The sequence below is a fragment of the Choloepus didactylus genome, chromosome 6 (genome assembly GCF_015220235.1).
Source record: "Choloepus didactylus isolate mChoDid1 chromosome 6, mChoDid1.pri, whole genome shotgun sequence".
In the NCBI taxonomy this organism is placed as follows: Eukaryota; Metazoa; Chordata; class Mammalia; order Pilosa; family Megalonychidae; genus Choloepus; species Choloepus didactylus.
Window position 1 is genome coordinate 50770669 of NC_051312.1, and position 20418 is coordinate 50791086.

At 37.2% G+C, this 20418-nt stretch overlaps 1 pseudogene; it reads right to left on the reverse strand.

Annotated features, from left to right (window-relative positions):
- The window catches only part of LOC119536925, a 52364-nt pseudogene extending 36013 nt beyond the window's left edge, over positions 1 to 16351 (reverse strand).
- Between the last annotated feature and the right edge of the window lie 4067 nt (positions 16352 to 20418).

Consider the following 20418-nt stretch of genomic DNA (forward strand, 5'->3'; position numbering starts at 1 on the left):
GCTGATATTTGGAAAGTTTGAAGAAATGGAAAAAATTGTTTGAACATCACTATTTACTAAAACTAATATAAGAAGAAATAGGAATCTTATTTGTTCTGTAACTTTTGAGGAAATTTAATTTGTAGTTAAAAACTTTCATAAAAAGAAAACTCCAGAGGCAGGGCAAGATGGCAGCATAGAGAAGTGTGGAATTTAGTTAGTCCTCTAGAGCAACTAGTAAATAGTCAGGAACAACTAGTAAATAGTCTGGAACAACTGTTGGGGGATATCATGATGGGACACAAATCATACACCAGCCTGGAATGGTTGGAACGGCTGAGATCATAGCATAAGAACTGTAAGTAAAGCTCCCCAAACTGTGGAGCTGGTGCCCCTCCCTCACTGGCATGGCAGGCTGAGCTGAAACACTTCCGTGTGGAAAAAAGAAGCAAGTTACCTGGAGTGAGGGAAAGTAACTCAACCAAGCTCCACTTGTGGTTTTAAGTAACAAATGTGGACTTCTGAATACAAGCTACAAGCCCAGATAAACCTGAGCAAGTAGGAAAGGAACTTCATGTTCCTCCTGGCAGAGAGGAGGCAGGGCTGATGGAAAACTAACTAAATAAATAAATAAAAACAGAGGCTTTTGGAGACTGCTGAGCTCAGAGTACTGGAAACAACTGTGTCCCAAGAAAAGGGGCACAGAGAACTGGGTACTAACACCAATTGACTGGTGAAACTAGGGTGCTGGGGACTGACTCTGAACAGGGGCTTTCTCTCTCTTTTTCCTTTTTTTTTTCTCTCATTCTAAGTAGCTCACTAGAGAAAGCCTCAGGCATTTTCAATTGTCAGTGTTGACCCAGGCAAGGGTGGAGTTAATAGAGTCAGAGAGACAAAGGAGGAATACAAGTGTAGAAGATAACTCCCTAAAGGGTGTATCTTCCCTAAGAAATGGGGGTTCAGGCCCAGCTCATGTGGCTGCCCTCCCTCAGAGAATTCAGACCCCAGAGACGGGGGGTAAAAACAAACAAACAAGGCAGAAACAACTTATGCTTGGCTTCTGACACATTCAGCCCCTGGCCAGGACAGGGTCTGCAGAGAATTAAAGGGACAACACCTCCTTACACTAGTGGAGAGCTGTAGGCTGACAAGCACCATCAGCTGGGCAGGACAGGAAAAGCACAGAGTCTAGAGGCCTCACAGGAAAGTCTGACAATCTTCTGGGTCTCACCCTCAGGGAAACCTGATACTGAATACAGCCTCCTCCTGAGACCTGGGCCCATCTGGTCTGGGAAAATCTGATTGGTGTAATCAAGGAAACCAGATGCCTAGACAGCAAAAAAATTACGAATCACTCTAAGAAAAATGCAGATATGGCCCAGTTAAAGTAACAAACTTACACTTCAACTGAGATACAGGAATTGAAACAACTTAATTATTAATCAAACAAATCTCCTAAATCAATTCAAAAATCAAATCTATGAGTTGAGGGAAGATATGGCAAAAGAGATCATAGGATATAAGGAGGACATTGGGAGAACATAAGGAAGAACTTGGAAGTTTGAAAAACAAACAATTGGCAGAACTTAAGGGAATGAAAGACAAAATACAAGAGATGAAAAACACAATGGAGGCATTCAGCAGCAGATATGAAGAGGCAGAAGAAAACATTCATGAACTGGAGGACATGACATCAGAAATCCTAAACTCAAAAGAACAGATGGGGAAAAGAATGGAAAAATATGAGCAGTGTCTCAGGGAACTGAATGACAACATGAAGTGCATTAATGTACATGTCATGGGTGTCCCAGAAGGAGAAGAGAAGGGAAAAGGGACAGAAACAATAAGGGGGAAATAATCACTGAAAATTTCCTATTTCTTCTGGAAGACACAAAATTTCAGATCCAAGAAGTTCAGCATACTCCAAACAGAGTAGATCTGAATAGACCTACTCCAAGAAACATATTAATCAGATTACCAAACATCAAAGACAAAGAGAGAATTCTGAAAGCAGAAAGAGAAAAGTGATCCATCACATACAAAGGAAGCTTGATAGGACTATGTGCAGATTTCTCAGTAGAAACCATGGAGGTGAGAAGGTAGTGGCATGATATATTTAAGATACTGAAAGAGAGAAACTGCCAACCAAGAATTCTTATCCAGCAAAACTGTCCTTCAAATATGAGGGAGAGTTTAAAATATTTTCAGACAAACAGACACTGAGAGAGTTTGTGAACAAGATACCTGCTCTATGGGAAATACTAAAGGGAGCACTATAGACAGATAGGAAAACACAGGAGAGAGAGGTTTGGAGCACAATATTGGGTGATGGTGACACAATAATGTAAGTAAACTGAACAAAGATGACTGTGAGTACAGTTGAAAGAGGAAGGTTAGGGACACATAGGACCCCAGAAGGAAAGATAGAAGTTAAAGACTGGGACTTTGTAACTTAGTGAAGACTAGAGCGGTCAGTGATTTTGATTAAATGTACAGATATGTTTTTACATGAGGGAGAACAAAGGATTGTCAGCTTTGCAAGGTGTTGAAAATAGGGTGTTATTGGGGAAAAAATACAGTTGATGCAAACTGTAATCTATGGTTAGCAGTAACATTGAAATATGCATCCATTAATTGTAACAAAAGCAAAACACCAAAGCTGATTGTCTATAAGAGGAGGATATCAGAGAGGGGTATGGGAGGGATTCTTTGTGTTGGTGTTTTCTGTCTGAGTTTTCAATTGTATTTTATTTTAATTTTATTTTTCTTTTGTTTCATTTTGTCATTTTTTTGTTTCTTTTTCTTTTTACTTTTTTCACCTCTTCCTCTTTCTTTGTGGAAGAAATGGAAATTTCCTTGCATAGATAGTGATGGTGAATGCAAAACTTTGTGATTATACAGGGAACCATTGACTATTTAGGATGTAATGTATGGTGTGTGAATAAAACAGCCTAAAAATAAACAGAGGGATATAAGTGCTGGAGAAAATGTGGATAAAGGGATGTACCTAATAACCATTGATGGGAAAGTAGAATGGTGCAGCCCATCTGGAGGGCAATGTGGTGGTTCCATAAGAAGCTAAGCATAGGGTTGCCACATGGTCCTGAAACTCAGTTATTGGGTATATACTTGGGAGAACTGAAAAGAGGGACAGGAATGGACATTTGCACAGTGGGGTTTATGGTGTCAGTATTCATGATTTGCAGTGGATGGAGGTATTCTAAGGGTACATCTACTGATGAACGGAATGGTGAACTGTGGTGTGTACATACATGGAATAGTGAGCTACTACAAGAGGCAGTGAAGTTGTGAGGTGAATGGGCCTTGAGGAGAGTATGTTGAGTGAAATAAGCCATAAATGAAAAGAAAAACATTATAACGCCTGACTAATATGGACTAACTATCATGTGCCAACTCTGAGAGTTGAGTCTGAGAGCATAGGTTATAAGGGGAAGGCTTATTGTAAAGGTTCCTAGATTGGAAGCTTTTATGGCAGTTACAGCTATTCCTGAGTTTTAATGGTTATTTCTAAATTCTGAGATGCTGAGCTCATTGTGTATGACCTGGTCAGTTCCTGGAACTTTTGGTATCTGTGTGACACTTGAGACTCAGAGTCAGAGTCCAGCAGCTATGAATGTCAGCATTACCCCATACAACAAATGCTAAGGAGTCTGAAAAAAGAGATCAGACTTCAATTAGAAATATGAACAAAATGGACTTCATTGGGACTAAGGTAAATTGGACGATATTAATGGTGTTTTTAAAACTTCAACTTCTGTGTGAGACCAAGGGAAGAGATGTTTGTTGGGTGTAAAATCTATATTTTTTGTACTCTATATGATTTAACTTGTATGGTCGATTTATTCAATCAACATAATTGCATGGGATGTTGAATGGGGAGTGAAATCTGGTTGGTTTGTACAGGTTAGTGTGAAGCCCCAGTATATCCCAGAGTAATCTGGGCAGATAATAAAAATGTTTTTTCCAAGCCCTCTTCAGGGACTGGGAGAAAATGTGGAAATATTAAATTTTCCCACCTGGGGAATTAATGATATTCTCACAAGCATCGGGGGCTACCAAATTAGAAGGCCAAGCCCTCAATCTTAGGGCTTGCCCTTGTGAAGTTTGTTGCTGCAAAGGAGAGGCTAAGCTTACTTAAAATTGTGCCTAAGGGTCACCCCCAGAGAACCTCTTTTGTTGCTCAGATGTGGCCTCTCACTGTAAGCCAACTATGCAGCTAAACTCACTGCCCTCCCCCTACATGGGGCATGACTCCCAAGGATATAAATCTTCCTGACAACATGGGAAATCACTCACAGAAATGATCTTGTCATCATGGGATTGAGAAAGCCTTTTTGGACCAAAAGGGGGAAGAAAAATGAAACAAAATAAAGTTTCAGTGGCTGAGAGATCTCAAACAGAGTTGAGAGGTCATTCTGGAGGTTATTCTTATGCATTATATAGATATCCCTCTTTAGTTTTTAGTGTATTGGAATAGCTAGAAGGAAATACCTGAAACTATTGAACTGCAACCCAGTAGCCTTTATTCTTGAAGACAATTGTATAACTATATAGCTTATACTGTGTGACCAAGTGATTGTGAAAACTTTGTGGCTTCTATTCCCTTTATGCAATGTATGGATAGATGAATAGAAGAATGAGGACAAAAAGTAAATGAGTAATAGGGAGGGATGGGGAGCATGGGATGTTTTGGGTGTCCTTTTTTACTTTAACTTTTATTCTTATTCTTTTGTGTATGTGATAATGAAAATATACCAAAATTGATTGTGGTGATGAATGCATAACTCTATAATGGTACTGTGAACAACTGATTGTACACAATGGATGATTGTATGGTATGTGAATATATCTCAATAAAATTGAATTTTAACCAAAAAAAAAAAAAAGAAAGAAAACTCCAGGTGTATGTGGTTTCAGGGCCATACCCCCCTCCCTCAAAAATTAATTAGATAAAATAGATTTTAATCTTACCAAAATGCTTCCAAAAAAATAGAAAATTTACAGGAAATAGCTCCTAACTTGTATCATGCAGCCAGCATAACCTTAATGATAAGATTATTATAAGGTAGATATTGATGTGATAATGTCTTTCATGATCAAATATGTAAAAATCCTTAATCTTAACAAATTGAATCCACCTATGTATTAAAGGATAATGGGCCATGTCAGAGTTGACTAGATTCCAGAAATGCAGTGTTTAACATTTAAATCAATCATTATTTCACCGCTTTTAGAGAATAAAGGAGAAAAACCATGTGGTCATTTCAATTGGTGTGAAAAATATTGATACAATTCCACATCCCTTACTGATAAAACTTTCAACAAATTTGGAGTAGCAGGGAATTCCCTGATAAAAGATATCTGTACAATTTCCACAGCAAACTTCATATGAATTGAAATAATAAAATACTTACTGCAAAAATTGGGAATGTGACAAGGAGAGCTGCTCTCGCTATTTAATTCAACTTCATCCTGGAGGTTCTAGCTAGTGCAATAAGGTAAGAAAAATAAATTTAAGGCATAAAGATCGGAGAGAAAGAAAAAAAAGTGGCATTATTTTCCAATGTAAAGTTTGTATACATGGAATAGCTAAAAGATTCTATAGAAGTAATCATTGAATTTATCAAAACTGCATGACATTTGGTCAATATACAGGAAGCATTTGTACTTCTATACACCAACATCAGACACTTCAACAATTTAAGAAGGAAAAAATTTATAACAGGACATGACACTTGACACCTAAGAAAACATCTAATAAAGGATTTGAAAGATATGTAAACAGAAAACTACAACATATTAAAGCAATACCAAATACAAGGAGGAACATATCATGTTGATATAGTGAAAGTCTCAATACTATCTGGATAAAAATTATCTCCAAATTTATCTAAAGAGTCACGGTAATTGCAATAATAATCTCGGCCATACTTTGGTGGAAATTTATGGGCTGTTCTTAACATATATTTAGAAATGAAAATGACCAAGAATTGCTAACACAGCCTTGATGAAGAAAGAATTGGAAATAAAAATACTTTTTATAAAGGTGCAACAATTAAGAGAGTCTAACTTAGGCAAATATACCAATGGATCAGAATAGAGAGCTTAAAAACATACCCATGCATTTATAGGCGTTTTAACTATAACAAAGGTGACATTTCTGTGCAGTGAGTAAAAGATGAACTTTAAATAAATGGTTCTAGATCAATTGGAAATCTGTAAGGAAAGAACAAATCTCTGTCCTTACTTAACACTATACACAAAAGTAAATTTCTTGCAGATTGTGGACTTAAGAAGAAAAGTGAAACAATAAAGTTTCTAGAAGTTAACATTGGAAAATATCTTAGTGTCATTAGGGTGGAAAAGATTTCTCAAAGTAGCCATAAAAAGTGAAGCTAAAGAGTAAGATATTTGCCAAAAATATATATCTGAATAAGGACCCAAAGCCAAAGTATATAAAAATGCCTCCAAACACTAAGATAAAGATAGGCAACTCAATAGAAAAATGTGCAAAAGACATGAAGAGACACTTCATAGAAGAGGATGTTCACATGGTTTATAAACATAAGAAAAAGTTTTTATCCTCAATAGTCAAAAGAGAGAGACAAATTAAAATAGCAAGTTTCATCTCTAAAAGAATGGCTAAAACTAAACAGACTGATAATACAAAGTATCAGCAAAAAGTAGAGCAAATTAAGCGTCATACTCTGCAGGTGGGGGCGCAAATTATTAGGGTTACTGTGGAAACTCTTTGCTAGTGTTTACTAAAGCTAAACAAGCTCAAACCATAGGATCCAGCATGTCCAAAAAGAATGCATCCATATATGCAACAAACTACATGCACAAAAATGTTGATAGTCTTATTTGTAATAGCAAAAAAGTAAACAATGCATATAAACAGTAGAATTGAAAATTAATTAGTGGTGTAGTCATATAATGGAATACTGCACAACAATAACAAAGAATGAATTGCTGCTATAAGCAACAACATGAATGTATGTTGTAAACACAATATTGAATGAAGGAAATCTGACACAAAGCAAAAATAGGTAAAACTAATCTATGATGGTAGAAATAAAGACAGTAATTACCTTTGGGGGAAGGGGATAGTGAAAGAAGAAGCTCAAGGAGGTTTTCTAAGGTGCTGGTAACATTTTATTTTTTATGTGAGTGATGATTAAATGGATGCATTAGCTTTCTTAAATGTTATTGAGCCTGTACATTTATAATGTGTGTCCTCTTATGTATGTGTGTTGGATTTCTATACAAGACAATGATCCTATCCTTCTCAAGACATTGGATACATTTTAGGATTCATTAATTAATTGTACACACTTGTATACAATGGGTGTGGCTAAGCAAAAGCTACTATACAGCTGAGGAAAATATACCAATATGTTCAATTTATGTACAGTTAAAATGATGTTCACAATAATAGCAACCATAACTGCTAAAATAGCTAACATTTGCTTTGAGCTGGATATCTTCCAACCACTCCTTCTGATTCATTTTCCAATCTTCCCCTCTGTACCAGCAATCTGTTTTGTATGGACTGTATCAGAGGTCTGTAAACTAATAGCATGATTATGCAAATAAAGTTTTAATGGAATACAGTCATACGCATTCATTTATGGAATACAGTCATACGCATTCATTTATGTAGTGTCTATGGCTGCTTTTAAGAAATGATTTGGTTTCTAAACCTAAAATATTTACTCTCTGGCATTTTAAAGAAACAGTTGGTAAATTCTGGACTATATCAGTGAGTTCCCTGCACTCTAAATTCCAGTTGGTTTGATCAATGGCACAGAGGTAGAGAGCGGAGGGAGGGAGGGGAGTGAGTTCTCTGCAATGTCCCCTTGGACTAGGGAGTCCTAGCTGTTCTCAAGGCAGCTCTCTCTCCCTTACTCTCATCTGCTAGGTCAGGTAACCCTGTACCTTCATTACATCACACATAGTGATTATAATGGCTCTGCACCATCGCTTGTGGTTTTCCAATGCTTCTCCACATCTTTGCAAATAGTCCCTTTATTAAACTCTTCTCAAATTTCTCTAACCTATGTGATCCAATGGGACCCTGGCTGACAATTTATTAAGCATTTATTCCTTGCTAGACACTATGTAAAGAGCCTATTGTTCATTAAATAAGATAAACTGGACAAAACATCAATATGAAGTAAATATTGTCACTCCCTTTTTACAAATGAAGCAGCCAAGGCAGAAATTTGGAGCCTTAACAAAGTTCACAGAGCTAGTAAGTAGCAGAACTGTTACTTGGATTCAGTGCTATTGATTACAGAGCCACCAGAGCTAAAGATCTTAACAATCATATACTATGATCGGCATCATCTTATGATTTTCCAGAAAATTCCTTATTATTGAATTGGTGTTTAGCATTAAAAAAATCTTTCTTACTTCTTATTTTATTTAATCATTACTATAAGAGTGGAGCTGAAATAATTGTCCCATTACATTTATATAGATTGAAGCCCATGCAGATTAAATACCTTTTTCAAGTTTATACTACAGATAAAATGTAACTCAGCTAGGTTTTATAACTGTAGGTCCCATATTATATATAACTTTGCAAAGTCATCCTTTATCAAACACATATACCTATCCATTTTGAATGATATTTAGAATTGTTTGCTATAAAAACAATAATAATTCATTGAGTACTGACTGCTTGGTATGCCAAGCCCTCTATCTTGGGGCTTGTCCTTATGAAGCTTGTTACTACAAGGAGAGGCGAACCTACTTATAATTGTGCCTGAAGAGTCTCCCCCTGAGTGCCTCTTTGTTGCTCAGATGTGGCCCTCTCTCTCTCTAGCTAAGCCAACTCGGCAGGTGAACTCACTGCCCTCCCCCCTACGTGGGATCTGACTCCCAGGGGAGTGAATCTCCCTGACAATGCAGGATATGACTCCCAGGGATGAATCTGGACCCGACATCATGGGATTGAGAACATCTTCTTGACCAAAAGGAGGAAGCAAAATGAAACAAAATAAAGTTTTAGTGACTGAGGGATTTCAAATGGAGTTGAGAGGTCACTCTGGTGGACATTCTTAAGCACTATATAGATAACACTTTTTATGTTTTAATGTATTGGAATAGCTAGAAGTAAATACCTGAAACTATCAAACTCCAACCCAGTAGCCTTGACTCTTAAAGACGATTGTGTAACAATGTAGCTTACAAGGGATGGCAATGTGATTGTGAAAACCTTGTGGATCACACTTCCTTTATCCAGTGTATGGATGGATGAGTAGAAAAATAGGGACAAAAACTAAATGAAAAATACAGTGAGATGGGGGGGAATGATTTGGGTGTTCTTCTTTACTTTTATTTTTTTTTTTTATTCTTATTCTTTCTGGTGTAAGGAAAATATTCAAAAATAGATTGAGATAATGAATGCATAACTATATGATGGTGCTATGAACAGTTGATTGTACACCATGTATGATTATATGGTATGTGAATATATCTCAATAAAACTGAATTTAATTTAAAAAACAGTAATAATGAATGTATTTTCATATCTATAGTATAGGATTATCAAATGGGTGAAATAATGTGGTGAAAATATGATACACTTAATGCATATGAGACAGAGATATGAGTAGTTTAGGAGATAAAGCTAAGAAGTTGAAAAAATTAAATTTTCCAGATGAATTTGGGATTTTGCTAGATTTTTTTTCTGGTCCTAGAGTATTACCAGTTAATTGATTATGAAAACGTGAAAAGTCAAGATGCAGAGCCCTCTGATGCTGCTGGGATTTGATGGTGAGAAGCAATGGTGCAGCCAGTCTGCCAAGGACTCTGTCTAAGCTTTGGTTTCCTGCCATTCACTCAGACCTAAGTCAGGAGACTGGCCAAGAGCACTGCTGGAGACAAGCAGATTCTACACTCCTTGTTTAGTTGGGCTTCTGAGAAGATGAAGAGCCCCAGGTACCAATAGGTAACAGGTGTTAGTTCCTTCTCTAGCCCCCAAGGTAGGGTACACTGCGGATTTCAATACAAGTCCCATCCCTTTTGTCTGTGGAGCACATTTTGGGTTGCCAGTTTCCTGTTTTAGGCACAAATGTTCCAAGTTGCCTCTTTCACATTCAGGAAATATGTTTTTTGGGAAAATTTGTTAAAAAACAAAGACACAAATCTCTATTCCCTTTGTTTTGTTAAGTCTAAAGAGGATGCTTTTTAAAAAGGGCTGACTTTCCCTTAAGATAAGAATGCAGAGGATATGGTGTGTGTGTGTGTGTGTGTGTGAGTGTGTTGTTTGTGCATGTGCATATGTGTATTTAAATCCCTTGCCTTTGATAATATCCTCCCTGCCAGATCCTCCTTTCCTGGGGTTGTGGTGGGGCAGGCAGTGGGAAGAGCATCTGATCTGAGCAATCATTTGTGGGGATGACTCTGTCTTATCTAGTAGCATGAGAATCAGCCCTCTGTCTTGTGTCCATACCAGCAGCCTGTGGAGAAGGCATGTTTGTGTGCTACTTTAAGTTCTGGAATGGATCAGTTCAATCAACATAGATAGCTATGACGGCAGTGCTATATCACCACCACATCCCAGAAGCAAATGAACTCCAGTTGTGGGAAAAGATATCTAAGAAAGCCAGTAAGACTCAGCTCTAGTCCTTAGAGGGAGCTCTTTTTTCTGAGACTTATTAAACATACTATATTTGGGTACATTTATATTGGGATTATACATTTCCAAAGGAATTTTCCAGTTGGCCTGTCAAACCTTAAGTCCAACAGCCTATTTGTCTGCAAGGTGATTGGTCAGGCAAAATGCAGGTAATTTCAGCATTCCTTGCCTTGTACAAGAAGCTCAGTCTCTATCTGGAAGGGGATGCTAAATATGGTTGTATGGACAGAACTGAACATATATTATTAAAGAATCTGGGTCACTGAGTCCCAATATATTTACCACGAACATCAGTATTCTGTAGACCACACTGTGATATCTCATATTTGAAATGTCTTAATCTTAATTTCCCAAAAGCTCAGAAAAATATTAAAATTGAGAAAGAAATATTTTTTTTCAAAACACTGATACCTGTACTTATTTATTACCTGCTAACAAGAGCTCATTGTAGACAAAACAAATAAACCAGTAACAATAGATTAATGGGAAAATCTAGGAAACATCTGATTTCATTTGACATGTGAATGCATGTTTATAGCTGCCATTTTATTTGTATTACCTATATTTATATCATCAGGAGTTTGATTAAGCCATTTCCCTCCCTTCCAAGCCTGTAAAGTGGAGGAGTTCTGAGTAAAGCAAGATTACTCCAGGGTAGAGTATGCAGGCCTCTTCAGTAGAGGAGTTAGTTCTGGAGCTAGACCTCAAACAATTGATAGGGTTTTGAGTGCCAGAGAGGAGACATAACCCGCAGGAGTCAAGACTGAATGTAAAACTGTGCATATCACATATAGAATTCTGCCAGGCTAAAATGCCTCGAACAGAAGGCTCATTGGGAGATAAGACTGAAATATTTGTTTCATTCTTGCACAAGATGTCTTTACTTGAAGTGGAATCTGGTTCCTGCTATGGGGTTTAGTTATCTGCCTCCTGACTTTAGGACGTATTTAAGCATTTTAATATCTTTGGTGAGTGGCTTTGGCTAAGAGGCCAAAACTCCAATGTTCCTCATGAATGCAAGAGCCAGCTGTCATCCAGCATGCTGGCCCTGCAAGTCCTCCGGGCTTTGGGAGCAGACAACTGGCATCTGGGCCTGGGATCAACTTCCCAGGTATTGTTGCCAACATACTTGGCCAAACTGCGCTCTAAGCATTATAGGATATGTGGAGAAGGAATCTCAGGAGATGGCCTCTTCTGTCCTTCAGCATCTCAGAGAGACTTGGAAATCCATCACCTATCACAAGTGAATCTCTTCATCAGTGGGAAAAAAGTCAACAGCTATAATTTCTCCTTTGAGAATATTATTTCAAACTACATATGCTTGCCTCTTAATTTCTGCCAAGCTGACCATTAATGGACTTGAGTTTCCTTCCAATCTGCCATGCTGTGAGAGGTTCTGAACCTTTCAACAGCAGGGGACATCCTGGAAAGGACTTGTTGGCAAGAAAGTTAGAACAATCATCATGTACACTTACGTACTCTTTAGTGGCACAGATATAATCTAAACTGACTGTTGTTTTCATTTATCTGTATAGACAGCATTGCAAAAGTAAACTAACTTATTGGCTCTTTGCATGCAGTAAGAATGGAAATATCTTTCAATAAGATTTGGATAAAACCAAGGCCTCTTTTCCTTTCTTTTTGTGGACACGTGGACTTTATATGCTTCTTTCCTCTTTTTTTTTTTTCATGGTATGAATGATTCGTTGTTCAAAGGCTGAGTGAAGTGTCTATGTCTGTGATTCCAAAAGCTCATACTGTACTGACATTATCTATTTACTTATCAACCTTGTGATATAGATATTATTATCCTTATTTTATAGATGAGCAAACTGAGACATAAAGAGGATAAATGATTTGCTTATGGGTGCACAATTAGTGCTTAAGCTGTGTATCTAACTTAACTATTCTGACTCTAAAGATTTTTTTCTCGATCATTATCCTGTACTGCATCTTATATTGCATGGAATTTTCTGGACTCCAGAAAATGCCCTGACCTGCCCAAGGTTCTGTCCTATTTGGGAGGCTCTACCCTGAAGCAGAGGTGAATGACAAAGCTACTCCCTAATGAAACTCAGTCTCAGATTTAAACGAACCTTTTTTCCAGTAATGTATAGGTGACTAGCTCAGCTATTCTGTTAGAATTTCTAAACAAGGTTTTATTTCATGTGTATTTTAGGCAGAATGATTCTCAATGGGAATTTTTATCTCAATAATGCAGAGGTTAAGAGCATAGGCTCTGATGTCAGGCAGCCCTACATCACTAGCTATGTGACTTTGAGGAGATCATTCCTCCTCTCCAAGCCTCAGTTTCTCCAGATGTAAAATGAGGATGATAATAATAGCATCTATCATGTAATGTTGCCATATGTTCTGGTTTGCTAATGCTGCCAGAATGTGAAACACCAGAAATGGACTGGCTTTTATAAAGGGGGGGTTATTTGTTTACACAGTTACAGTCTTAAGGCCATAAAGTGTCCATCAACAAAGGGTACCTTCACTGGAGAAAGGCCATTGGCATCCGGAAAACCTCTGTTAGATGGGAAGGCATGCGGCTGGCGTCTGCTTGCTCCCAGGTTGCATTTCAAAATGCATTCTCCAAAATGTCTGCATCAGCTTCCAACGGCCATCTTCAAAATGTCTGTCTTAGCTCCAGCTAGCTATGAGCTCCTTCTGTCTGAGCTTATACAGTGCTCCAGTAAACTAAACAAGGCCCACGCTGAATGGGTAGGGCCACAACTCCATGGAAATTATCCAATCAGAATTATCACCTACAGTTGGGTGGGTCACATCTCCATGGACACTGAACCAATAGGTTCCAACCCAATCAGCACTAATAAGTCTGCCCCTACAAGAATGCATTAAAGACTATGGCTTTTACTGGGGGACATAAATATACAAACCGGCACACCATGCTATTAGATAATGATTATAAAACTCATAAACCAATGCCTGGAACAAACTAAATAAATAGTACAGGTATTATTATTTTATTATCAATAGTAAATCATCTACAAATAGTATAATGGGATGGAATAGTCTGTAAGCTGGAGTTCCCAGTCTGGTAATAGAGCCTGTAAGCTAATTTGAGGTAATGAAAAGATCAGTGATGTTCGAGTTGGTACAGCAGTCACAATGAAAAAAGAACTGATGTATGGACATTGATTGGTTGCTCAAGGATGAAAACAACATGGCCTCTTCAGTGATACCTAGATTCCCAGGCAGAATCCTGGAATTCAACAATAATGACCTTTCTTATATTTGGGTCCAATGCCTGCCCCCTGGAAAACTTTGCCTGTGAAAGATGACATTGAGGAAAATACAACCCTTTGGCATTTCTATTATATGAAGTCAAAGGAACAGAGGTCATTCTAAGTGATTTGTGCTTGTTTGTGTGTGTGTGTGTCCCTGAGTACAGGGCATGTACTATTGATTTTCCACTGGCAGTTATACAACAGCTTCTGAAGCCTGACCTTGGATTATCTGAGTTGCACATAAAAAAGTTCCTTGGACTTTTAATCAGAACATGACTCTAGCCAGGCCTAAAGATGAGGGGAATGAGGAGGATGTGAGGGCAGTTTCAAAGCTCTATGGATAGTTAATAGCTTTTTATACATTTCTTTCTTAATGAGACGGATAAAAGGAGAGACTTCTAATTAGACAACTAGAACTGTGGAAAGGCAGAGCCCTAGAGGACCTAAACTCTAGGTTGATCCAAACCACTCATGTTACAGAGGAGAAATTTGGGTCCCAGGGAAAATGGGTCATGTGTTAGAAGAGAGTCAGATCTCTAACTCAGGTCTTCAGACTTTAGTTCAATTGCCATCCTAAAGTATATCACTTCTCTTAAGTCTTAAAAGTAAAGTACCTTGGGAATATATTAGGGAAAGACTATCAATCAGTAACTTTCATAGGGCAATGGTTAAGAGCACAGACCTTGGCATCAGGCAACTCTAGGTTCCAGTTTTGGTTTGGCCATTTGCTGTTTATGTGACCTTGGGCAAGGTAATTAATCCCAGGTGATTTCATTTTCCTTACCTGCAAAAAAGTATAATGATAGTTTTCATCTCTTTTTACTTCTGTGACAAATGAGATAATGAACAGAAGTAATTCAATACATTGCCTTGCACAAAGTACTAATAAATAATATTTAAAAGTATTGCTTGTTTCGGTCAGAGATTATTGTTACAAATATCAGAAAACTATTCAAATCATTTTAAAGCAGCAAATACATTTATTTAAAAATACTACATAGCTCATTAGTTTCCTAGAAGGATGAGAGAACCATATTTAGGGGCCATGAAGTTGGAATAATGTCTAAAATCCAGTTCCAGAACTCATACAGTGGTGACACTAATGCTGGAAATTGAACATGAGGTTTTCATGGCTAACTTGCTAACTCCGTGGATGCTGGACTCTGAATGCTGCTGCTAGAACCTCTGCATTGTTGCTGCTAGGATATTGATTTATGTGCTGCCACCCTCAACAAAACTGATTTTACATGGGACATGCTTTTTTTATATCAATAGCTTTGGAATAAAAATACTTCTATATGGATGCATATTTTTGATGAAAGCTTCTATATCTGACTTCTAAAAAGGGACCCAAGATCTCATAAAGTGCAGAATTCCATAAACATAGAGTGTTCAAAGGCTTAGAGCATCAAATTAAAGAAAAATATCTACTATAGTCCACCTTTTTGTTGTCTAATATCAAATTACATGCTTAGATGATATTTAAAATCCAAACTACAACAAAAGCAACAAATGTTTCTGCCTAATATAGTGTTATTTTTCTATACACAAAATCAAATGCTTTTTCTTTGTCCCTTAAAAAGCAAGAGATTATAATACATATGACAGTTGTCTCATTAGGGAGTCGTTTAACTAACTGTTCTAGGTGACCCATTGCAAGCATCTCTCTCACTTGGCTTCTACGGCCTGATGGATCCAATGACATTTGAGATACCTTTCGAAAATCAATTTCATTTTCCTTACCTGCAAAAAAGTATAATGATAGTTTTCATTCTCTTTTTGCTTTTGTGACAGTGGAGCCCAACCCAACATTTGGTAAGGTTCTATATGGAATGGTGGTAAAGAGTGTGGAAAAACTTGAGCTCCATTACATTCTTGTTTACAAGGGGTCCTATTTACAAATGGGTTCATAGCCACAGGAATGTGGATTAAGATTGAGAACATATCTTGGTGGGCTACATAATTCAACCCACCACAGTAACATATCAGGTCAGTGCCCAGAAAGGGGTTGAAGGCGAAAGCGAGTGTATGTGGCTGGAACATTTCTCCTGAATCATAAATACTGAACATTGCAATGAAATGTGATTTAGATAGAATAGATTCAAGGTCTTCTTTCTGTTGTAAAAGATAAATTGAGGTAATTAAAAAATTCTGTCCAGCTTCATTTAGGCAACAAAAGATTGCCAAACTGAGCAGCATTAAACCAAAAGTGGTAACAAGCTTTGCCAAGGGAGTACGGGGAAGAAGCTTATACAGGGCAAAAGGGAGGAAAGTGAGGGAATGTTCTGATTGGATATCTAAGCTACATTGCTTTATTTGGGCTGTTTCTGGTGGAAAGCTCCCTCTTAAGGCATCTATTTCTGACTGACTTACGTTTCCATTTCTTACTACAGCAGGTATTTACGGAAAGATATGGCAGGCGTTGCAGGGACAGGTTCAGCAGACTCATGGGAACGGGAGTGTCTCCCCTCTTTTCAGTTTTATTTGGGATTGTTTGTCAGGGACTGGCCAAGGCTAGTCACCCCGGTCTAATTGGCCTCCTGTATGCCATGGTTAAAAATTTACCCTAAATTGTGGCTGTAAATGTTGGGTAATATTTTCAGAAGTTGAAGAATGGCTAGAAAGATAGATTTGGGATGGAATTCTACATGTAAACTTGATAGTTTTGCTGACAGTGAACACTCAAATTATATTCCATTGTTTAATTTTGTGTGCAAATTGGGAGAAAGGAGGCCCTCATGTGATTTATGATCCATCTCTAAGAGAGTTAGCACAAGGCCCGTTAGTTCTGTGAATGACTTTTGCTGGCTTAGTCAGTGCTCGTTTTTCTCATATTTTAGATATTCCCATTTATACAAGTGAGAAAAATGTATCATTTATAATCTAATGGAAAAGAAATTATTTCTGCTATTTTCTGAGAAAATTTCAGCTTCCATTTTTATATAGATAATTCAGATTCTGTGAAACAGAGGATGTTCATGTTCATAGGTAAACCAAACAAGCAACACTAATCACATACCTTGTGTTATTCCTGTCACCCACCCATCTTCCTTCCTGCATTCAGTTTTTCCTCTTTTCAACTCTTCACTTCAAATTAAAGCTCTCCCATGTCTATGAATTAATAAGATAAAATAAACTTAAATTTATTAGTATTTATTGGGTTGGGGAAACAAAAATGAATAATTTATTGAAATTGTGGAGTTTTCTTGACTTTTTTTCTTAACCAGCAGAGCTAAATATTCTTTGCTTTAAATTTCTTCATCATTGTTCTCCCAGATTAGGCAACATTTCAGTCCTGTGTCATCCTGTACGTGCATCAGTTAAACAGGACAACAGGAGATAAACAGTGTTCTCTTACAGCACTTTTTTCTTTTTCAGATGTTGATAAGCTGTATCTATAAAATTCTGGTGCTTTTCTCTGATTCATTGATTGCACTTGAGGGGTTAATTTGGGTAAAGTTTTTTGCTGCTAATTGCTCACTAAAGTGTTCATGGGAAGCTTCTGAAGGTCACACAGTTCTAGGAGAGAACAAACAGAAAAGACAACTGAAACTATTTGTGAAGATCCTAGTGACAGGGTGACAACTCCTATCTCTCCTGACAGTGTGTTCCTTCCACTCTTGCCATGTTCTATAATGGCAGTTGGAAAGGGCTGAAATTAGGAGAAGATGAGAAATGTTGCAATGAGAGTTGTAGTTACATTTTAAATCAATTCATTGGAATATGGTTTAAATATAATGCATTGCACCTACTTTAATTATATATTTCTATGAATTTTCACAAATTTATATGGTGATATGACCACTTCCCAAATCAAGTTATAGAATATTAATCCCGAAGCTAATTTTTGCACCATCACAGTCTATCTTACAGGAAGTTCTGTAAGAAAGTGAATATAATCAGCCCACACAGGGATAGAAGCTGTGATCCAGTCCTTATTAGCACAGTCTGCCTGCAGAACTGACTCTAAAATGGTTGCTGACTTTCTTTCAGATGACCCCTGCTATCTTAACTCCAAGATCATATGTCTGACCCAACAAAGAACTGGCTAGTTAACCTGAAAAAGTCTTTATTCCATTTTTAGAATATCTGGAGCAGAACAACTTTCTCATTGGTTAGTGTTTGTAAAGGGTATTTGGTTTGTGAGAAAGTGAATGCTTGCTATTCTTGGGGACCTATACGACAACTCCATGTTTCCTGAATTTGATCCTGGAGGGTGGTTTTGCAGCATAGTTATTTGGCCATAGAATCAGCTCTTTAGCCTAGAATACAGTCAAAATTAAGCATAGGGCTATAAAAATGTACAGAGAATTTAGGGCTATCCACACAGGAGAAAATAGCTATTTTGAAATAAAAGGAAGCTATTTCTAACTTAGTGCCTGTTCTATGCCAGGAACTCAGCTACACATTTTTACTTACAATTTTTTTTTTTTATTTTTATCCTTTATAGATGTTATTTTCCCCATTTTATACATGAGTGAACTGAGGTTTAGGTAGGTTTAACTAATATGTTCAGGATCACCTAGTAAAGTGTGCAGATTGTTCACTGTGGTGGTTTGAATACGTATGCACCCAGAAAAATATGTTCTTAAATATAATCCATTCCTATGGGTGTGGACCCATTGAAGGTAGGGTCTTTTGATGATGTTCATACTTCAGTCAGGATGGGTCTTAATCCTCTTACGGGGGTCCTTAATACATGGGATGAATGCAAAGAGAGAAAAGCCATGGGAGCAAGAAGCTAAAATTAATGAACCTGTCGTGTGGCAGAGAAGCCAAGGATCGCTGGCAGCCAGTCTTTGGGAAGAAAACATAGCCTTGATGATGCCTTGATTTGGACATTTTCACAGACTTAAACTGTAAGCTAATAAATTCCCATTATTTAAACCAACACATTTCATGGTAGCTGTCTTTAAGTAGCCTAGGAAACTATAACAGTCACTTCTATCTAACTAATTCTTAGCTTCCTTTCAACAGTATGCAACTTTCTTTATTAAACTGTTAGGTTTTGTCTCTATGAGTAATTGTGGAATTTAAAGTGATTGAGATTCTCCTTCAAATTTAATCTTAGCTTCCAAAGATGAACAATATATTTGCATTTCACATAAGTGAATTCTGAAACTATCAACAGTATTTAATCAAAATTTCATTTGATTTCTTGCAGCTTCCTTCCAGTGTGACAGATGTTTGTTATAATTGCTATTATTATTTTAGGGTTCCACCTTCCCTCTGGATATTTTCCTTCAGTAGGTCTGGGTTAAGCTGATGAATTTGTATATTTAAAGATGTCTCTCTTTCCCCCATGATCCTGAACATTCTGAAACAGGACATTCCAGGACACAGAGAGAGAAAACACTGTGCTGAGGCAGGAGGGATAATGCTGTTACTGCCACTGCATTTAACTTGAAAGCTGGAGTAAAGAGAAGTTGATGTTTTGAAGACATAAGGAATTTGTTTGAATTCTGTCTCTCTCACTTTTCTGCTGCATAAGCTTGGATAACTTACTGAATTTCTCAAAGTCTCAGTTTCCTGATCTATATAAGGCTCTTATGAGGTTAAAATGAGTTACTGTGCTTGATGCATAGAGAACAGTCAAGTAAAAATTCCCTATAAATATTGTACCTCATATGTGATAATTCCACCATAGTTGTAAGGCAGAAAAGAGATGGATTCAAAACTAAAGAATGGTGGAGAAAATGTATGAATGAGTTATGTTTGGAAATTAGTATTTCAATTCATTTCAACAAATATTTTCTGCTCTCTTCTAGGCACTGCATTACACACACATATATTTTGAGAACATAACTAAACCTTGAAGACTGTGTGCAGGTGAGCAAAACATTCCACATGTTTCTTTTGTTGGAGACAAAATGTTGGGTTGGGAAAATCATGGCTCTAACTCAATATAAAAAATTTTAGGTAAGTTTGTTCAAAGTTTCTGAGGCTTTAAAATATTAGTAGGTTACTAATAAATGAAAAGATCTCACATTTTCTTCAAGCAATAAAATAAGATAGTCCATGTTGGTTTGCTCAAATTTGGAATGTCAGGAAAGTACAGAACTTTGCCCTGAATCTTCTTCCTCCTCGCTTCTCTTGTGAGCCTTCAAATCTCTGATTTAAATGAAGCCAATTTGTTTTGTGAGGATTTTAATAACATATTAATTATGATCAGATTAAAATCTAATGACTACCTCCCTGAGACTGACAGACATTGTACTATTTATATATACTCTCCGCATTTTCAGTCTGGCCTACTTTGACAGTTCAATTAAACCAATTGACTTTTGAAGTTTGTTTATGAAATGGCTGGGGAGTGCTGAGTATTTGGCATGTTTGGCATTTGTACAACACACCATTTAACAAGTTCCCTCAGTGTATTTCTGGAGTCAAGGAAAATGTCACTCTTTAATCTGACAGGCAAATCACAGTGAGACACGTGAAGAAGCTGGTCGTGTTAGTACACGTAGGCATGTTCACCCAGAACTTGTGTATATGCATAATTAATGCTTTAAGAAA